The sequence below is a fragment of the Sorex fumeus genome, unplaced genomic scaffold (genome assembly GCF_029834395.1).
Source record: "Sorex fumeus unplaced genomic scaffold, SorFum_2.1 ptg000036l, whole genome shotgun sequence".
Classification (NCBI taxonomy): domain Eukaryota; kingdom Metazoa; phylum Chordata; class Mammalia; order Eulipotyphla; family Soricidae; genus Sorex; species Sorex fumeus.
Genome location: NW_026606093.1, coordinates 3,593,256 through 3,612,138, shown reverse-complemented (window position 1 = coordinate 3,612,138; position 18,883 = coordinate 3,593,256). Strand labels below are relative to the sequence as shown.

The 18,883-nt window shown below is 44.7% G+C and overlaps 1 protein-coding gene and 1 non-coding gene across 4 annotated transcripts in view; one reads left to right on the top strand and one right to left on the bottom strand.

Annotated features, from left to right (window-relative positions):
• The window catches only part of CACNA1C (calcium voltage-gated channel subunit alpha1 C), a 784,718-nt gene that overhangs the window by 20,007 nt on the left and 745,828 nt on the right, over nt 1–18,883 (top strand). The window lies entirely within an intron of this gene.
• TRNAV-UAC (transfer RNA valine (anticodon UAC)) lies at nt 12,459–12,531 on the bottom strand. The gene has a single exon. It is a non-coding gene; the product is annotated as a tRNA-Val (tRNA).

Below are 18,883 nucleotides of genomic sequence, written 5' to 3'. Positions count from 1 at the left end.
CCACTGTTGTCAGAATTCTTCTACTTCCATTCTTTTTTTTTTTTCTTGGGTCACACCCGGCGATGCACAGGTGTCACTCCTGACTCTACACTCAGGAATTATCCCTGGCGGTGCTCAGGGATGCTGGGAATCAAACCTGGGTCGTCCGTGTGCAAGGCAAACGCCCTACCTGCTGTGCTATCACTCCAGTCCCTCTACTTCCATTCTGTGTTTAGATTTTCTTTCCTCCTGAATGGCTTATGCACCAGTCATAATAGACAGAGTTATGCTATAGGAACAAAAGGTCCAAAGATATCCATGTCTTATAATGAGTTTTATTTTGTGCATCTGTTACACGTTCATCCTTGATACTCTTTACCTCTCTGCCATGTGACCTTTATTGAAGGACTCAGGCTGCCCTTGCAGCCTGTGTCGAGAATATTCGGTGATCCCTGGCGTCACCATTCTCCGAGGAAGGAGAGATACGGTGGGGCACTCAGGAGCTGATTCTTCAAGTACCCACTGGGAGGTGACACGCTTCACTTTCCCCCATGTTTCATCAGTCAGAGCAATTCATATAGCTATACTTGAGTTTGGGCTGGAGTGATAGCACAGCAGGCAGGGCATCTGCCTTGCACGTAGCCAACCTGGCCGAACCGAGTTCGATTCCTCCGCCGCCCCTCTCGGAGAACCCGGCAAGCTACTGAGAGTATCTAGCCCGCACGGCAAAGCCTAGCAAGCTCCCCATGACGTATTCATTATGCCAAACACAGTAACAACAAGTCTCACAATGGAGATGTTACTAGGCCCACTCGAGCAAATCGATGAACAACGGGAGGACCGTGCTACAGTGCAGTGCTATACTTGAGTTTAACATGATGACGTCCTTCTGGAGGACGGGGTTACGGTAAAAAACTCTATCATCCAGCATAACCTGAGATCAATACAGCAGAGATAAAAATCTTTTGCAGGAAACCAAAATTAGTGATAATCACAACTAAGCTATCATAGCATGTCTTCTCACTTTCGTTTAGTTTCTTTTTCATGAAATGCATTCGCGCTCCACTCTCTTGAGTTCATGCTTTTTTTCACTCCTTTACTGTCATTCCAACAGTGTCAAGACTATATGCTTCACATGCCACGTCCAACCAAAATCCCACCACCAAGTCACTCAAAGAAGGAACTCCTAAGAACATGGGTGAGGATTGTACTTGCCATTTCCACCAACTGCATTATTTTCTATTATTTACAGCTACTTTTCCACATCCTGTACATATCAATAAGGGATTTTTAAATCAAAACTGCCCAATATAGTAAATTCACTTTATTTTTTAAAAATTCTTTAAAACAATTTATTTATTTTGCTTTTTGGGTCACATCCAGTGATGCTCAGGGGTTACTCCTGGCTCTGCACTCGGGAATCACCCCTGGCGGTACGTGGGGGACCATATGGGATGCTGGGAATCAAACCCCGGTCAGCCACGTTTGCCGTAAGGCAAACACCCTACCCGCTGAGCTATCGCTCCAGCCTCAATAAATTCACTGTAAAAACAAGAAGGAAGTTTTTAGCAGTGTGATCCTACATATCTGCATGTTTGCTTTTTCTGACTTTCTCAAAGTTTAAGCCTATGTTTGCAGAGAAATCGAGCCAGCTCCGGGGCCAGAGTGATTAGTTCAGTGCTGAAGGCTGCCTGCCCTGCACACAGCCAATCCCAGCTCAATCCCCGGCACCCCTCACTACCCCTAGCCCTGCAGGAGGGATCCCTGAACACAGAGCCAGAAGTTAAGTTCTGAGCAGAGCCAGGTGTTGGCCCCCCAAAAAACCAAAAAAGCAATGAAGCTGCTCAAAAGCATTCTATTATAATCCTGTAAATATACGTAATAACATGTGTGGGATAAAACATGAAAATTACCTGACACTGTTGTCCACATTTTATATTAAGTATTAGGATATATTTAAGGAAAGACATCTTCTCAAATACATACTACACTTTATGTGGTTGTGCAGTAAAAACACAGTTACTAGTGACTAAAACAGAATAATATAAAATAGTAAAAATCAGCTTTTTGCAACATTAGGCTTTATTTGATGTTATCTTCTCTAAAAAATGGAAAAACAATAGTTCTTTCAACTTAAAAAAATATTTCAAACTTTGGAGTACACAGTAAAAAAAAGTCTTAAAATATAAACCTTGCTCAAATATATCATCCATGTGTTAACACTTCCAATGAACCTGAATTTTGAGTTATGCTTTCTTGGTTCAAACACTATTTTCATTTCAAAAGGTCAAGAAACTTGGTAAATTACTTAGTCCTTTTAACCTTAGTTTCCTTGCTTACAAAATAGGAAAGGTAGCAATTCAAAGAAAGAGTTATGAGAATTAACTGATTCTCATAAAGCCTCCACATAGGTTTGAGACAAATACTAAAAATTAATAAATGTATGTGGAATAAATGAAATGTATGCTCCAACCTTAATAGCCATCTTACTTTTAAAGCTTATACAAATTAATTTTCATGACAACCAAATTTAAATATTATAAATATTTGACCAGGATTAAAACCATACATTTTGGGGACTGGTCAAAAGTTACTTATTTATTAAATATCTCTTTTTAATTAAATGAAGAACTTAGGATATTTACTTTTTCATTTTGCTTTCCTAATTTTATCCAGTTGAAGAGAAGGATAGTTTTTTTTTTTAGGTACTAATTTTTTTTCAAATTATTGACTCTAGAAGACTCCAAGAGAAAATCTGCCACAAATTGTTTTAACTTTACCTCTTGGAATGTTCAAATATGGTCTCTGACCTATGTAGTGAATGTTTATAGAGATTTTTAACATACAGACCCTGAGAGGTACAGAATCTTCCGGAAAAAAAACCAATCAGTGCTGAGTGAAACTGGGTCCCCTATCCAAAAGATGATGAACGACTCTGCATGTCATAATATAAAAACCGCAAGTAATTATTTGAGAAAGTCTCTGATCTGAAGACACGGAGGGGGCTCTCACACTGGAAGCAGATGCTGAACCCTCTGGGAACCCAATGGCAGAGACAGAAAAGTCTTTACAAAAGCTGAAAGGGCAAAATAAACTCAGGAAGATACATGGATTCTGTCCCTTTCATTCCTTCCGAATCAACCAATTTTGTCACTCTTAGGAAAATGAAGTAGAAACCCCCAGAGCTGCAGGTGTCAGGGAGAGCAAGAGCCTGAGGCTGGACTCCATGGGAGAGACGAGGCCAGAATAGCAGCTGTGATGGGAGCTTGGACTCAACGCCCAGCACCCCAGAGGGTTCCCAGGGCACTGCCAGGAGCGATCCCCGGGTCCAGCCAGGAGCAAGCCCTGAGCACCACTGGGTGTGCCCCAAAAGGAATAAAACAAAACACCCGAATCTGTGGGTCTGACTCTGTCACCTCACTGGGCCTCCTCAGCTTCTCACCTGCAAGATGACAGCGCATGTGTCTACAATGTTTTAATTATGAAATGTGGTAAGACAAAAATGCCTAGAAATAAAGGTGAGTCAGAAGTGTGAGCCACACCTGTCATTTTAATTAAAAATATTAAAACCAGGTAAAATTAATTTTAACGTTTTATTTAACTTGCAATAAAACATCATTTCAACATGTCAATCAATATAAAGGAGACTTAAAATTTTTCACTCAGTCTTTGCACTTCACTGTGTGTTTCACATCCCAGACATGGCCCAACTTACACTAGCCACATTTCAAGCACTCAGTAGCCACACACAGATATTGGCCTAAAACTAAGGTAAGGCTTAGTAATGTTGCTTCGTCCAAATATTACTGTCAGATAAAGTCCATGGGACTCAGAAAAGTCATTTTAAAAATCAACAATACTAAATACAACAAGAGTAACACATCACAAAATAACCATATAAAATATTTTTGTACTTCAAGTATCTATACTAAATATACCAATGATTTACCAAACCAAAGTAACCAAAAATAATTACTTAGTCACTAATGCTCACTTATTTTATATTTATTTTTGTGTTTATTTTACTAGGATTTAAATTGATATGAATTTGACATAGAATCTAATAACCATAGGGGGAAAAAAGAAAACCCAACATAACTACAGGAAAGCAAGCAATTCAAATTGCAAGCTACAGTCAAGAAAATATCTTCTGGCAAACTGTGTATCTGTAGAGGGGTTGTGTGTGTGTGGTGGTGGTGGTGGGGGGGGGTTGTGAGAACAGGGACAGAAAGTGCTGAGACCCTGAGGGTGTTGGGGGGCCTCCGTGTGGCTGTGAGGGGGGTGACCCACGGCAACCCCAGGTGGTGTGGGCTGGCATGCAGCACCAGAAACTGAATTCAAGGCCTCACACGTATTGGGCATGTTAGTTGAATTATTTCCGCAGTCCAATGTTACCGATGTTTTACTCCACAGAACTAACCATCGGTGAGTCATGTTATACCCTTAATACTTCTATTTTCTCCCTCTCAAAAAATCTTACTGTAATCTCCAAATAATAAGATGTCTAACTAAAATGCTGACTCAACTACAAGTGAATACAATTATAAATACATATAGCATGAAATAATGCTACAGGCACTCCAAAACAAAAACAATTTATTGGGGTTAAAAATATTAAGTGTTGGGGCTGGAGCAATAGCACAGAGGATAGGGCGTTTGCCTTGCACGCAGCCGACCCGGGTCCGATTCCCAGCATCCCATATGGTCCCCTGAGCACCGCCAGGAGTAATTCCTGAGTGCATGAGCCAGGAGTAACCCCTGTGTGTCACCAGATGTGACCCAAAAAGCAAAAAAAAAAAAAAAAATTAAGTATTAACTGCATTATATTCACCATTAAGATTACACAGAATAGTCTATTGGAGTCAAGGTTTTGAATCTTGAGCTCAGATAGGGAAAAACTGTACGGAAAACATTTCTCAGCTACAAAGTCTTTATGAAACTTACCCACAGAGCACAGGACATATGAACATAAATATGCTACTCCATAGATTTATTAGTATGCTCTTGATTTTTGTGTATGGACATGATCCTGTAGTTCATATACTTTTCATCTAGTTCTCTGGGCTTCCCAAAAGACCCACACAAACGGTCAGAAATGTGCCAGAGTGAAATGGAAAGAGATCACTGGGTAGGAGACTGCTCCCTCACTTCCACTCTGAAGAATCATTAAGCGACTTAATGATAACTCACTTCAGCATTAGAAAGTGTTATGACATTCCTATGGCCAAAACTTTCTGACCTTTGGTTTTTCACTTACGAGATGTTCAAAAGATGGTACTTCTAGAACAAAATCCCACTCCTCGAACATCTTTTTGGGATATGCCGTCAGAAATAAAACACGAAGAGAAAGTATCACTAGCTGAACCACTGATTCTATGTTCTATACTAAATGTCCCCCTGTAGACTCCTAATAAAGAACCCAGCCCACTAAGAAAAGCTTGGGCTTAAGATCTGATGGGTATACACTACAAAAACAGTACAGCTAGAGAAGACAGGATACCCACTGTACCACCTAAAATATTTGGCCCAATGGGAGAAATAAAACCACCCAGTCCATTAAGAAAGACTCACATCGGGCATTTCTGTAGAGAAGAAAAGGGTCCTGGAGCTGGAAATCCAGGTCTTTCGTAATGGGTTCCGTTCTGTTCTCCATGCTCAGCCTGTTCATGATGGTGAAGCCATGCTTGGGAGAAGCAGACCTAAGATGACAAGGAGTGGGAGGATGTCAAAAGACAAGCTGTTTAGCATGGCACGCTTAGTGGGACTACCCTCAGAAGCTGCTCAACCTTTTTGCATATATTTTCAGCTCTGTGGAAACAGATGACAGACATAAAGTAACGGTACTTTACTATCAGAGAATAGTACTGATGTACCTACTCGTGTACTAATTCACATGTAATAAACACAAAATGAGTATCATTACCATTCCTTTGGAACTATCAAAGTGTGTGTACAAAACTGTATTTTATTTCCCTAAATAGGTTGCAAATTCCTTCAAGGCAAAATTGTAACAACTTCTTGAAAAATTGCTGACATATATATTTTTTTGCCCCCTCCTGTGACTTTTTTTTTTTTTAGAGATTCTTGATATCATGATTATATCAAGAAATTTCTCAGAGGAAAAGCTGAATGCTGATCCGAAATTTAAAGTTGTAAAATGGCTTGGGGAAAAGATGATATTCTCGTCAACGATCTAGTGAGAAGATACAATCTTAAAAGTTGAATGCAAATAGCAGGGATTTTACTTTTCTCAATTTAAAGGTTTTTTTTTTTAAAATTCATTGACTTTTTGGGTTTGGAATCACATCGGCAGTGTTCAGGGCTCACTCCTGGTGGTACTTTGGCTGTTGGGGATCAAATCCTGCTGAGCTGAGCCCTGGTCTGCCATGTGCCAATCAAGCGCTCTCTCCCGCTATCCTCCCTCTCTCTGGCCTCCTATAGTAAGAGTTTTTTGGATCACTACTAAGATGGCTTTTCTTCATAAAAGATGTGGCATTTGGGGGCTTTTTATTTGTTTCATTCAGTAAACTTTTAGTGCCTACTAAGTCATGCTCAGAGAACCCAAATTATACAGAATATAAACTCTCTCTACACATGCATTTGTCTACCACTGGGTGACAAGCCATATAGTAATTCAACTATGTAACTCCCAGTGACAGATGAACCTCCACGTTCAAACTGAAACTGAAAAGAGGTGCATTTCATTTATTTACTTCAAACCAGGCACCTGGGTAACAAGCTCCGAGTTTTATTTCATGGGTTTGCTCATAAAAGACGTTTATGCCTTAGTTTTATTTCATCTCAAATTATTTCATGCAGACAATGAAGTAAGATATAGCTACATTATCACTTGCAGCACTGTCTTTCAAAATCTCCAATTTTAAAACCGATAGAACATAAGCCTGGCCTAACTTAGTTTGCAAAAGCAGTAAAAAAGTGACAGGCATAAAAATCAACATCAGAAATAATCACAATCATTTCAATCTACACTCCAAAGAATACAAATTGCCTTCTAATATTCTCTGACAGAGGGTCTTCTGCAAGTATCAAGATCAGAAATCACCAGTAGGTGATTTCTTTACAAACCTGTCACGAGGGAAGACAATGGGGATGGGGGGGGGGGAAGAAAAGAAATAATCGTGAAAACTGCGTTTTAAGAAAGAATCAGAATTTGATTCTTCAAGTATCTGATTATCACCATAGGATGGCACCTCTCAAACAGTCTGAGTGCCACACCAGAAGATGATAAATCCCAAGTCATGAAACAGGCTCGGGCATTAATGCGCCAATGACTGTGAAGAGACTTCAAGATGTCACTATGGCAATACCATTATCTGTGCCCAAGGTTTCCTCTGATTTTTATGCACTTTCAATCTTTATTTAGGAAAGTCTTCAATATACCAGATTTGGCAGGAGTGTGGTAGAGTGAGGGAAGGGGCAGAGGGGAGAGGGGAGAGGGGGTCTCCTCCTTCAGGAGGGATGATTTGGGGAAGAGTCGAAGAACTAGGGAGTATGCTTCTCAGCAAATGGGGACTAAGTTTCTCAACCGAATATGTTTCTATTAATGTTTATTTAATCGACAGCTTCGTGAGGGATGCAACATATTGAGAAATACTTCAAAATACAAAACTACGTTTAACATGTATACAAAGGAGAACACTAATCGTTCCTCTTCTGCACTCAAAATTCTTAAATCATTAATACCTACTTGTTTTTCCTGTCACTTCCCCCAAAATAAAAAAGTGCTTGTGAGAAATAAATGATAGATATTATGTGTCTAGCATAGAGGAAAATTTAATCATCCCCCCTCCACCCCATTTGGAGTTCTCCTCAAGAGCAGGCCATACTTCACTGGTAACAGTCACCTGGAGCTAGGCTCTGGTGTGTAAACCAAGAGAGCTGATGCCTTCTGTGTGCTCCCACCAGTGTCTTGGAACTGTGATGAACTGACCTCCTCTTCCCCACCCTGATGCCTGGCTCACCCCTTCCTTCTCCTCTACTCCCACCCTACCACGCACACAAACGTCCCCCATTCCGGCACCGTACCCACCGTAGATTGTTCCTGTCCTGCTCTTTCTCTTGATGGCTGACACATCTCTGTATCCGTGCTGGCCCCCAAATCCTACTGGCTTCACCCCTGTGCTCCAGAGAACACTGTTTTTCTCCCGTGGCCTCCACAACTAAAGAAATGCTCGTGACTCTCTACTCTCACTTCAGCCCAAATCGGAGCCATTGGATAGCTCCATTCTAATGCCCTACTATCTCGGCCAAACCATCACTTCAAAAGGAAACTGGGACGCATCCTTACTGCAGATGCTCAGTCTCCTACCTTACCATCCCACCAAGGATACTACAATTCTCTCAGTCTTCTTTTTGCGTTATATTTAAGTTTTCATCATAACCACTATGCGAGTAATTTTGGATTAAACTCTTTCCATTTCAGATTTTCTCACTCTAGTCCACAGAACCACCTCCATCAATTCCTCTGCAACAATCCTTCCAATGCCCTCCTTGACTCCAGTTTCAGGTTAGGACCAACACATCCACATCATGCACTCGCTTCCCTTTTACATTCTGCCACGACTCTATTACCTCCCTGTGTAAAATCTTCAGTGATTCCTCTTTATCCTCACTACAACTTCTAACTCATATAAACCCATGTAAACTCGGTACCAGAGTCATTTCTCTTACTCTTCTGTAAGAGAAACGGGCAGTGGGTTCCAAGCCTCTGCATGAGTTATATTCTCCCCATCTATCTTTTTCTTTCTATGCAAGGCCAGTTTGACCTTAACCTGAGATCTCAATCAAGACCACCAATTCTAAAAGGCCTTCCACAGACACCATCGTGGTTTAGAACCTTATGAATGGTACTTAGTCCACCTATATTATGTTGTACGCAAAAATATATATCACTGGGCTGCCGGCATAGATGAACAAGCTAGAGTGTAGGCTTTCCATTTGGCGGAGGGAGACTGAGTCCAACCCGGGAATAGGCCTCAAGCACCAACCCCTGAACACCCAAACAAAAGCAGACAAATATGTTCTAGTGCATTTTTTCCCTCTCTTTTTTAAAGCCCTGTTGAGCTTTAAAAGAGTGTGTACCAGGACTTCGTATTTTATCTCTGCACCCCCACTGACACTGACACTTTATTTGTGGGGGGGGGGGGGACTTAGCTATGCCCAGCAGTACTCAGTGGTCACTCCTAACAGTGTTCAAGGGACCCATGAGGCTGGGACTGAACTCAGGGCTCTTGCATGTAAACCATGCACCCCAGCCCTGTGAGCTGTCTCCTTGGCCATAGCGTGAAATTTTATGTAAATGTTTATATGAACAAAATGTGCAGCTACTAGCCAGGGGATATAACTCAGCACTAGAGAGTATCTGTGTTGCAAGCATGAGACCCCTTGATTCAATCCCTGGTACCATTTTAAAAGCATAATTAAGACACTGTTTATAGGGCCCAAAGGGTAGTACAGTAGGTAGGGTGTTTCTTTTGCATGCACCCAACCCAGGTCTGATCCCCACCCCATGTGGTCCCCCAAGAGCCCGCAGGGAGTGATCGTTGAGTGCAGAGCCCGGAGTTAAATCCTAGGCACCACCAGGTATGGCCCCAAAACAAAAGGGCATTATTTATACTATTTATGTCTCTGTGCGTATGTATATTAATGATCTGATCAAAATAACCAAAAAGTGAACTTATTCACTCTTTCCTGACACACTGTCCATTCACTAGACAGCGGAAGCCTCACAGACATCCTTAATTTTGTTTTGTGTTTGGGGGCCACGTCGAGCCGTGCTCAGAGTACTTTTCCTACACATCGTACTGATGGACACTTTTCATCAGGACCCGGGCACCTGCCTGGAGAAAATGCTTTTCCAGGTGAACTAAATGATAGTTTATTATTTTAAGTTTACCACGACCCCAGTTTTTCTTAGGCAGATTTCCTTAAGTTTTTTTTTTTCCCAGGGGCAGGGTGGGCCACACTCAGCAGTGGCGGTGGTTACTCCTGGTGGGGTGTGCAGGCCCTTATGATGTGCCAGGCTCGAGGCCCCATTCAATGACACCTTTCGTCCTGAATCATGCGTCTTCAAAGAGGCAAAGTGCTGGGTGCTGAGGATGGAGCCCAGCAACAGAACACTGGACGCGTATGTGTGGTTCTGGGCTCGATTCCCAGCACCTCAAAAACAAATCATCAAAGGGAGAGGGTGACAATAAAAACGTTTTTTCCACCTTCCTCATACTTGTGAGGCTCTAAGTCTGATCTCTGCCTCTCACACACCATTTTTTCTATATACTGATGACCTATTTATCAGCACGCTTCCAGTTTTTTGACAACGTGCTACATTCAAGAATTCTGTGCAGAGGCCAGAGTGGTAGTACAGCAGGCAGGGGGTGTCCAATGTGGGCCTGATCCCCATAATCCCATATGGTCACCTGAGCACCACCAAGAGTGATCCCAATTAACAGAGCCAGGAGTAAGCTCAGAGTATTACTGGGTGTGGCCCAAAACTGAAACAAATTTTGTTTGTTTGTTTGAATTAAGTGAAATTTGATGTGATTTTAAGAAATTTAAATTCATCTACAATGAAGTTGAAATTATGTACTAAAATAAAAAGGTAAAGGTAAAGGCCCTCCCGTTGATCGTCGATTTGCTCGAGTGGGCCCAGTAACGTCTCCATTGGAGACTTTGTTGTTACTGTGTCTGGCATATCCAATACTCTCGGTAGCTTGCCGGGCTCTCCGAGAGGGGCGGAGGAATCGAACTCCATGTTGGCCGCTTGTAAGGCGAACGCCCTACCCGCTGTGCTATCGCTCCAGGGCTGGAGCGATAGCACAGCGGGTAGGGCGTTCGCCTTACAAGCGGCCAACATGGCCGACCCGAGTTCGATTCCTCCACCCCTCTCGGAGAGCCCGGCAAGCTACCGAGAGTATCGATATGCCAGACACAGTAACAACAAAGTCTCCAATGGAGACGTTACTGGGCCCGCTCGAGCAAAATGTACTAAAATAACAAGCGACATTATTTTTTACTTCCTAAATCAATAGCTTCAAACTAAGATTCCAGTTCTTTACTTCTCTTTGAACTAAGAGACATAACGGAGCTCAAAGAATTATCTCAAGGGCAAGGGAGACGGTTCAAAGGGTTGGAGCGGATGTTTTGCGTGTGGCATCCCTAAATTCAATCCCTGCCACCAGGTGATTCCCCAAGCACGGCCAGGATCCCTCACTCCCCCACCACCAATGAAACAGAATCTAACGTACTCTTTCAAAGAATCATTCTTTTCTTTATGAAAGTAAAACACTCTTACCTTGTATAAACAAATAAGGTTCCTTCCACATCAGTTTTCTCCTAGGAAACAAAAACACACAGAAGAAAAATAGGCATCTTCTCTTCATTAGTAAGGATGCACTGAGGACATAAACTTGACACAGAAGAGGATAAACTCATAAAGGGGAACATCCATCCATCCAGCTGCAAGCGGGGCCAAGTCTGCGCAGCGGGAGGGGTCACTGCTCAGAAAAGTGGGTTCTCTGCCAGACTGGGTCCAGTTGTTGAGCAGCAGGAAGTAGTATTTCTCCTTCTTGTCATTTACAACCCCTCTTGGAGAGCCCAGCAAGCTACCGAGAGTATCTTGCCCGCACGGCAGAGCCTGGCAAGCTCCCCGTGACGTACTCGATATGCCAAACACAGTAACAACAAGTCTCACGATGGAGACGTTACTGGGCCCGCTCGAGCAAATCGATGAACAACGGGAGGACCGTGATACATGTCCTTTACAAGGTAAAACATCGCATCATCATTTTTAATCTTTTCCCCAAATCAGGGGACTCTGGCTAAAACAGTAAGGAAAAAAATGTGCTGCCTGGATTTCATTAGAAAGAACAGAGTCTGGATAAGAGAGCTGCCTTTCTTTCCAGCCCTGAATCTGGTACCACTGGAAAACCGTCGCAATCTCTGACGTCTGCAATTCGTTATCCTTCTCTTTACTTTCTGGGCTCATTCTCTTTTGCCATCTCCTGTCACCGAGGAGAACAGATGAGCTGCTAAGAGTCTACTTTGACTACTACACACCAGGAAACATCGACATCTTAGCTTTCAGACATATTAATCGCTTACTAGGTTTGGGATATTTAATCAAACTCTCATTTGTGAATAAAAAATTAGAAAGGGTCTCAAGTTCCGGCTCAAGAAATCTGCCTGAGAACCAGAGAGCCAATAAAATGGGGAAGGCACTTGCCTTGCTCACAGCTGACCCAGGTGTGATCCTCGACACCACAAAGGCCCTCCGTGCCCCACAGGAGTAACCACTGAGCACTGCTGGGTGCGGCCCAACCTGCCCTGAAAAAACGTTAAAGAAATCTGCCTGAGAACAACTGGGGTCGTGGTAAATTTTTTTTTAATTTATTTTTTATTAGTGAAACACCATGAGGTACAGTTGTAGATTTACAAATTTTTGTGCAAGTGTTACCACTACGTGGTTCCACTGGGGCTCGAACCCAGGACCTTCTGCGTGTAAAGCAGACGTGATAACCGCTACACTATGGAACCCCGTGGTCGTGGTAAATTTAAAATGATAAACCATCATTTAGTTCACTTGGAAGGGCTCTTTCACCAGGTCCTGACGAAAAATGTTCGTCAGTACAATGTGTACTAAAAGAATATTTGATTATCCATTTAGCTGGCAATCAGACTATTATAATTCAGAGTCTGCAAGGTTCTTCATGCTACGGGCATGGTTGATTTCAGCATTCCCTTTAACCTCCCAATCTTTGATTAGTGTCTATTACCAAAATTATTCCAGTTTAAAGTACTTTGTAATTTTGGCAGAAAACACTTTTCAGGACAAAAACATAAATTAAAGCGATCACTTTTAAAAGGCGGAGAAAAGAACTGGAACCATGATCTTTCTATGTGTTTAGGTCACTTCCTCAATAGTCTTCGCCACTCTGGTTCAGTTGGTCTCTCTATTCGCTCTCACAATCAGCATCATCAGCACTGACAGAGAATGGGGATACAAATTCTTTACCTGGAGGTCCAGTTCCCTTTTCTATGAATTACTCCCAGAGATTCTGATGCATTGAAAGAACCACTGCCTTGGTTAAATAAAATACCGTCTGTTACAGAACCGATTTAGTGAATTAGAAAAGGAAAATCCTCTATGACCCAAATTACATCAAGAGTCAATTACCTGGTAACACTATTTTAAATGCCCATTATTATAGGATAGGTAACTAGAAAGTTTTTTTCCCACAGCTTAAACAATTTCATTAATAAATAAAAACACTAGGTAGAAAGAGAATTTGAACCTTAAATCTGGTTTGCTCTGAAACTAATATAAAGTACTTTGCTGTATTATGAAAAGCATTATTTCTCAAATGTGGCCCACTGGCCACTATACTTTGAAAATTACTGAGTCACCATTTAGAAGTTATAAACACGACTATTTTGCTTATCTGTTGGGAAATCTATATGCCAGATGTACGTCAGGCACTAAGAATTGAACTCGAAGATCCAAACCTCCACAATGACCACTGAAAACATGACCACTAAGTAGCCTAACAGCCCATGGGCGCCCTTATGGTTAACTGATACCATCGTTACTAGTTCATAAAATGTTTAAGAGCAAAAGTGTCACTTAAACATCTGGCATTATCTATGATATTGATAGGAATCTGTCGGACTGACAAGCTCTCTGCATTGTCAGAATCGTTCCTGATAAGACCAAACATTTCTGTGACATGCCTTAAACAGCTCCAAATCAGGATATTCCTACGTATCGTCATATCTAATTAATACTAATAAACTTTGACTGGTTTCCTTTCTTTCTGAATAACAGTAATTACTTTTTGAAAAGAAAACCAACAGTAATGTTTAATTTTTGTTTTGAAAAATCCAGAGATCAGAAGACATGCTTCTCCTGAAAATATTCCCTAACTCAACATAAGCAAATTGTAAAACACAATTGCATAGAGCTACACACACACACACATACACACACAGCTCCTTTCTTGGGAACACACACACATGGGTGTGTGTGTATTCCCAAAAAAGGAAGCGTATTTCAGTGGTTAAAATATCAGACCTGAAGCCAGGCTCTCTCCAGGTCAGACCTGGTTTAATGGTTTATTATTCGGAAGCCAATACCTTTCAATATGCTTGGGTGAAAAGACACATTTTATATTTTTTAAATGTTCTGGGGCACCTGAATAAAAGGGGCTTTGGAAATGTCAATTTCTTTTCTGTTTTGGCTGAAGCAGCTCAAAATGTATGACTTTGTCTTTAGCTACCAAAGAGCAACCAGATTGTGACCCAACTCTAGCCATTTTTGGTAAAGTCCAAGGGTGAGTTGTATGCAGAAGGGTAAAACAAGATTTTCTTAGCATCTCCTGCGGGGGGGAGGGGGTCTCACAGTACAAGTTCACAAGATCCAGTCTAAATCTCAAAATATTACTTAATATAATTTACTACCAACAAATGAGAAAAAAAACCCTTAAGCCATCAAAAAGTCAAAATAAAGGTGGAATACGAAATAGTGCTAGTATGAAAACTACTGGGAGAAGTCCACCAGTTGGCACTTATAAAGTGTTATGGCACTTAACAAATGTTATGGATTATTCTATGATAATAAAATTGTAGGCCTCTCCCCTTCTAAACGTGTCTACATCATGTATGTAGCATCTATGAAGTTTTCAACAAATATCTTCTTGTAATTTCAGCCTGCCCCTCCCGGAGAGCCCGGCAAGGTACTGACAGTATCTCACCCGCACGGCAGAGCCTGGCAAGCTCCCCGTGACGAATTCGATATGCCATACACAGTAACAAGTCTCACGATGGAGACGTTACTGGGCCCGCTCGAGCAATCGATGAACAATGGGAGGACTGTGACTGTGACCATGAATTTCAGTCTGCTGGATTGTACTTTTAAAACTCTAAATGACCAGAATCTACAGAAAACAATAAAAAAAAATACATTTCTTGATATAGAAACAAGGAACTGTTGACTCTAAGGCAGTTTCCCTTTTCGACATTTGGGGCCAAATGAAGCTTTGTCCTGGGGCCTGAGGCCCTGAACCTGTAAGATGTTTCTCAGCACCTCTGACCTCTCCCCTCCAGAAGCCAGTAACATAATTCCATCTCAGCTTGACAACCAAAAACTTTCTCCAAACACTGCCAAGTAGGACTGGAGGCAAAAACTGACCTGCTAGCAAAGCCTGCTCTGAGGGCTGAGAAGACAAATATCATCAGGCAGTCACAGTCTTAAGTTCTAGATGCTAACAAACTTTTGAAAAACAGTATTAAAAATAAATTTCCTTATAATGTAGTTTTAATCGGCTTGATTGGTAGGCCTGCTTTCTCTGCCTCTCTATCTATTGTGCATGGAAAATTCTCCGGCAAAAAAGGGATTCCTGAGTGGAAAAGCCTGAAGCAGGCCAGCTTTGTCATGGGTGTATCTGCCCTCCTGACAGTGGGAGATGGGTCTGACACTCCTACTCCGCCATGACTGTCTTTCCTAATCCCTCTTTTAAGCAACCCGGTTTGTCTGGCCTTCATTCCTCATTTCCATTCTGGAAGCTTCAAGTCATTCATTCCATGTGCAGGGCTGGAGTGATAGTACAACAGGTAGGGTGCGTGCCTTGCACAAGGCCCACCAGGGGTTGATCCCGGGCATCCCATAGGGGCCCCTGAGTACCACCAAGAGTCTATTACTGAGTGCAGAGTCAAAGGTAACCATTGAGCACTGCCTGGTGTGGCAAAAAAAAAAAAAAAAATCCCACTTGCTTTCACCCCATCTGCCTTCCTCCTCCATTCTTGAGTGTCCTTTATCCGTTTGGTTTCCAGTTAAAAGACTGGAGCAAATGATGACAATTTGTTCATCCATAGCAACTGCTCTACAGCTGAACTTGCTCTTGCTCTTTTTTTTTTCCCCTCTGCCTGCCACGGCCTGTAGATCACACAGAACTTTGAAAGTGGCCTTTCACTGAATGAATGACCCCCTGTCTGAAGGCAACAGGGGCAGGAAGCGGGAAAACGCAACTCCTGTAGGATGCGTTGTGCCACTGCTGACTTCTGAGGAGGCTTCAGGCCAAGGCTTCTCTGCCGTCCAACGAACCTCTGCAGTGACTCCCACAGGCGTCCGCCCCAGAGCCCGGGGCCAGTCCAGGGCAGGCAGCACCCATTCATTGGGGCAATGCACCCCAGGGCGAAGTCAACAATCGCTGGGGATTCTTCTGATCCCATCTGAGTCTGGCTGTCCTTTTACAATGACACCTCCCGGTCCGTACAGGTTTCGGACCGAATGGGAGAGTAGCCTCGCATTTTCCTACACGGAATATGGCAGCCGCCTGCAGGACACAGTTTGCATTTGGTCTGAACTGCCGCCCTCCCACTTTCTTGACTCAACAGCCTCGGTGAAGGGGCCCAGGCAACACATTCCTTTGCCAGTTCCTGGGACAACCACCTCCCCGACCGAGAGATCCCACATGAGTATTTTGGATCACTGCTCCTTACAGAAGCATTACAGGACACGACATTCACTGCCACCATCACCCTGTTGTTCACGGATCTGCTGGGGCCGGCGCCAGTCACGCCTCCATCCGTCCCTGCCACGTGCGAGTGCGGCCCGGTGGCCTACGGGGTCACAATCGTGCTGTGCTGCGTGGTGTCGCCTCCCCTCTTCACTCCCAGGGGGCCAGATCACGCGCCTCCGACCCTCTCGGCCTCTCCCCGAGCAAGGAACGCGGGCAAACCTGCCCCTCCCTCCTCTCTCCCATCAGGACCACCCAGGGCCGTCCCCTCTCCGCGACGGGCTTCCAGGGGCGCCTCTGCTTCGGGCCCTGCAAAAACCCACGCTCGGAAACACCAATCGGCCCCAATTCGGGCCCTTCCCCGGGCTGAACCGCTGCCGGGGCCGGAGCATCCTCCGTCCTCGGAACCGCGTCCCGCTGCCCGAGGGGGCCACGTGCTTGAGTGTCTCCGACGGGCCCCCCCGGCCCCCCACCCGCAGGGGTGCAACCGCGGTCCCAGGGAAGACCCCGAGGCCGGAGCCCCCACCCCACCCCCACCCCGAGACCCCGGCCCCGCCCCCGCCCGGCGGGTGGGCTCCCTCGGCTGACGCCCGCGAGCCTCGGGAGCCCCCGTTTCCCACCCCCCGCAGCTCCGCCCCGCGCCCTGGGGGGTGTCTCCAGGCCCAGGTGGTCCCGCCCCCGCGCCCGCCCACCCCCCGCACGCACCCACTCGCTGGCCCGCGGCCCGAAGGCGTACAGGGCCACCTGGCTGGCCACGTCCACGATGCGGCTGATGTAGGGGTCGTGGCGCCGCAGGGCCGCCAGGCTGATGTCGCGCCCCGGACCCCCGCCCGCCGCCGCCGCCGCCATCTTGCCGCCGCCGCCGCCGCCGCCGCCGCCGCCGCGCCGAGCTCCCCGCAGCCCCCCGCAGTCGAGCGCAGAGCGCGCGAGCGGCGCACGCCCCGCCCCTATCCGCCCTCGCCCCGCCCCGTCTGCCCTCGCCCCGCCCCCGCCGCCAGGCATCACCAATCGACAGCCGGCGCCGACCCCTGCCCTGTACGCCGTGCTGACAGCTCCTCTTCTTTTCTTTTCTTTTCTTTTCTTTTCTTTTCTTTTCCTTTCTTTTCTTTTCTTTTCTTTTCTTGTGGAACTTATTGATTTATTTGTTATTGAATCACCGTGAGATGGAGTTAAAAAGCTTCCTTGCTTGAGCTTTATTTATTTATTTATTTATTTACTTTTCTTTTTGGGTCACACCTGGTGATGCTCAGGGGTTACTCCTGGCTCATGCACTCAGGAGTTACTCCTGGCGGTGCTCGGAGGACCGTATGGGATACTGGGAATCGAACCCGGGTTGGCTGCGTACAAGGCAACCGCCCTCCCCGCTGTGCTATCGCTCCAGCCCCTTTGACTGAGCTTTAGTCGTAAGGTGATAGATCCAACACCCATCCCTACACCAGTGCACATTCCCCACCACCAGTCTCCCCAGAATTCCTCCCCAGGCCCCTTCCCCCCTTTTAATGGCAGCCAATTTCCTTCTCACTCTCTCACTTTCGGGCATTTATGATTTATAACACAGGTGCTAAGAGGCCATCATGGTTAGGACATCTGTACTAACACCCCACCCCCCCATCCCCCCACCCCCCGCCCAGCTCATGAGACAGGCTTCCAACCATGGGGCAATCTTCCTGGCCTTTCTCTCTACTGTCCTTGGGTGTTAGTCTTATATCACTGTCACTGTCCTCCCGTTGTTCATCGAGTTGCTCAAGCGGACCCGGTAACGTCTCCATTGTGAGACTTGTTGTTACTGTGTTTGGCATATCGAATACCTCACGGGGAGCTTGCCAGGCTTTGCTGTGAGGGCAAGATACTCTCGGTAGCTTGCAAGACTCTCCGAGAGGGGCGGAAGAATAGAACCCGGGCTGGCCGGCTTGGCCCATGCAAAGCAAACGCCCTACCCGCTGTGCTATTGCTCCATTGCTATGGCTCCATTATCTCCTAGATTATTGCAGTCTTACATGTTATTTTATATTCCATAAATGCTCCCTCCCCTCTTTTTGTTTTTATTTTTTTTCCTATCCCCAGAGCTTTTCTTCTTTCCTACTAGAATCTTTGCTTGAAAACAGGACCACCATAGGATGCATCTGTTGGATAAATACCACACTTTGAGCATAGTCCCTCTGACGCTCAGTGATCAAACCTAATATATAAGCCTCAGAATTTGTTACTAAAGATAGAGAGCCCTGTGTTTCTTTCTGTGCAAGGATCCACTCAGTGTGTGGATCCCTGGGGATTCCTGGTGTGGACCAGGGGGGCTACCCTCCCACCCTATTTAGGGAGGGGCCTGCCAGATGAAACCCCTTTTCACAATACTAAGGCTTAAGCACTTTTCCACT